Genomic DNA, 3,452 nt, shown 5'->3' with positions numbered 1-3,452 from the left:
ACAGGATCCTGAGCCGATCGAACAGCCCCTTGATTCACAGCCGGTACCGCATTATCGTTATTGTCCGCCATGCTGGCTGCCATCTTTCGCCTAATTCGGTTCTGACGTACCCTTGCGTGGAAAGTTCGCTCGATCTTAGGGTCAGCTACGAATTCTGGTTCAGCACGAGGACTCATAAACCATCAGGCTGCTCTCCACGTTGAACAACCAGTACAATGAGATCTGTCTTGCAAAATACCAAAAACACACTCAAACAATAAACCATTAACCAATTCCTCGGCAACGGTGCCATAAACTTGTTGACCATTTTATATACGCTAACACTGAGATGTATGATTGATGATGTTCTATGCTCGAAATGATGCAATACTACCACCATATATGCATTAATTATGGATGTTCACGTAGTATGCCATGCATTGTCACAAGTTTCCTTATGATGGAACTAAGTGTAATTCCATCGCAAGTTTCTCGGTGTGATCCGAGGTCGAACACGGGGACTGATTTAGGTTATTGTGGTATGTTCATGATATATGCGACCAGGTTTCCAATCTTTAAAATTTTGGTTTCTAAAAGTATATAAATTGCAATAAAGTAGAGTAAAGCAGTAAAGGTGCCATAATAAAATAAAAATACAATAAACCTAAGTTAGATGATACAAAATACAGTCTTCATGTTACAAGATGTTGGGGTCAAGCTGGCTGTGAAAGTTATGCAAGGAACGTTGAATGTGGCGACAAGTCCTATGAATGGAATGGAAAGAGAAAGACAAAGAATAAAACAACACAATTTCTCAATTGCATTGAAGCTACAAATGTTGTTCCACTCTTCTCTTGGCGTACACCTTTTAGTGATCGGCCGCGCTCCCACATGTCCGTGGTGAAACAGAGACTAACGTAATGAACGCAAGGTTTCTTCCATGTCTGGAAGTACTGCTCGCTTTAGTTAACGCATTCTTCTAACCTTCTCTCGATAGGTCAGAATGGCATCTTCACTTCTTCTCTCACAGGTGAAGATGCCGTCTACCATGCCTTAGCTAAACACATTTTATATCTTTAGCACAGATTAAGTACTTGGTTAATTCATATTGCTTATCAGGTAATTAAGAAAACATCATGAAGAAAGTGATTGATGGGTGAACGGAAATGGACAAAAAATGGTAAATGAAAGCTATTGAAACATTTAATATCTGTATTAAGCGTTTGATACATGGTGTGAATGCAGAGGTAAAGAAATAGTGAAATATAATGATGAAAGAGATAGAACAAATACAAACAAGTGCCAATGTCTTGGCACTGATTCGATGGAGATCTGCTTGTCGGATAGGATGGATTTGATGGTAGGAAGTGCTTCCCTCTCAGGCTTGCTCCATCAATAGTAGGGATCTTTGCACAAGCTTTCAATCGGGTGTTTGGCAGATTAGATATGAGATTCACCTCTCGACCTTATCTCGTCTTCTTCCCAGATTTCTTCACTTAAGAACTCGACTCAGCCTTTTCTCTCAACAATTTTTGCAACACTTACCCCGTATCAAGTAGCATCCTCTTTCTCTGAAATCTATGGGGTATTTATGGGTGCAGGTCTTTGACTCCGACCTTGTGGTCCCCACTGATTGTTATGGCAATTTCGAAGATGGAGGGATATTATTCCTTCTGTTATGCAATCAGACCGTCAATTCTGCACAACCGTTAGTTATACACGTGTCTCAATCCTCCACTTTTGCGTTGCTCAGCTGCATCTTTCGATCATGGGTTCGCATGCGGTGTTGTTTTTATTACCGCATGCGGTTGCAACATAGCTCTGGATTGATTGTCGCATTGCGCCATCATTGCGGCAATCGTCTCTTCATTATTAATTGACGGGCTCAATGTGATAGATATGTGTCGATCAGTTTCTCGTGAGCCTTGAGCGCAAGCGGTGACTTAGTCTTCTGCAAAATAAAGTAAAATTCGGCTTGTCTTCCATCTTTATGGTGTTAGTGGGTGTAATTGCAAACATTTATAATTATTGTAATATTAGGCTAATTTTCATGTAATAGGTGCATATTTACTAACTTTTGGCCGCAATATCAAGATAAGGTGGCATAAATAACTTATATTTCTACAAGTTATCATGTAACAGAAGGAATATTCACTCCACAATTTCAGGAACTTCCTTAACAATAAAGTGGGGTCCACACTGCAAAGAGTCAAATCTTCACTTATAAATAGCCTCTGTAATTTCATTCCAAGAAATACTTGATACGGGCATATTTTGATACTTGTATATTGAGAGAGAGACTGGTCTGAGTGCCTAATCGGAGTAGATCTGGGAAGAATTAAGAGACAAGGCCGACAGGTGAGTCTCAGGGCAAATCCATTCAATCCTCGTCATTGAAGCTCTGTACCAAGGTCACTTCTATCGGGCGAGCAAGCCTGAGAGGGAAGCTCTTCTCTTCATCCATTCCACACGTCGGAAAGCAAATCCACCGTCCAGATCTGTGTCAAGACGTTGGCACTCCTCTGTATTTATTTCTATCTCTTTATCATCAATTGTATTCATCTTCTTAGTCTATCGTTCACACCATGTATCAGATGCTAAATCTTAGTATTGAATTTCATGATCATTTCCATCTTCATCTTTTTGTCTATTTTCGTTCTTCCATAATTCACTTTCTCCACGATGTTTTCTTAATCCCCTGGTAATTAGTAAGAATTTGGCAAGTAAATTAATCTATGCTAAAGAAATAGTTATTTTAGCTAAAGCATGCTAGACGACATCTCGCCTGTGAGAGCAGAAGTGAAGATGCCATTCCTCCTGTCGAAAGAAGGTTGGAAGAATGCGTTAACTAAAGTGAGAAATGCTTCCAAAGATGGAAGCAACCTCGTGTTCATTACGTTCATCCCTGTTTCACCACAGAGATGTGGGAACACGGCCGATCACTGAGAGGTGTATGCCAAGGGAAAGAAAACCTTAGTTATATCTTTAATGCAATCAATGAACCTACAATGTTTATACTAGTTGTCCTTTCTATTTCTGATTCATACATAAAGCCTTGCCACCGCATAACACAATCCTTTGTATAAACTTCACAGTCAGTCTCAAACTCAGTATCATGTGTTAGTATCCTGTATCTTGTATCATAATAGCTTAGGTTTACTTTTATCACACTTTTATTTTATTATTGCAACTTTATTTTACCGCACAATTTTACTTCACTGCAACTTTAGATACCTGTACACACACTCATTATTAATTGTAAAATCGGTCGCATATATCACGAACGTAACGCATTAACGACAACAATCCCTGTGTTCAACCTCGGATCACTTCGAGAAACTTGCGTTGGAATTATACTTGGTTTCAGTGCAAGGAAACTTGTGACAATGCATAGCATACTATAAGATTTTCATTAATAATGCATATCTAGAAGTAGTATCGCATAAAGTGTAAATACGCATAACACAACATCC

Source organism: Benincasa hispida, chromosome 6 (assembly GCF_009727055.1).
Source record: "Benincasa hispida cultivar B227 chromosome 6, ASM972705v1, whole genome shotgun sequence".
Taxonomy (NCBI): domain Eukaryota; kingdom Viridiplantae; phylum Streptophyta; class Magnoliopsida; order Cucurbitales; family Cucurbitaceae; genus Benincasa; species Benincasa hispida.
Note: the sequence above shows the minus strand (reverse complement) of the source record.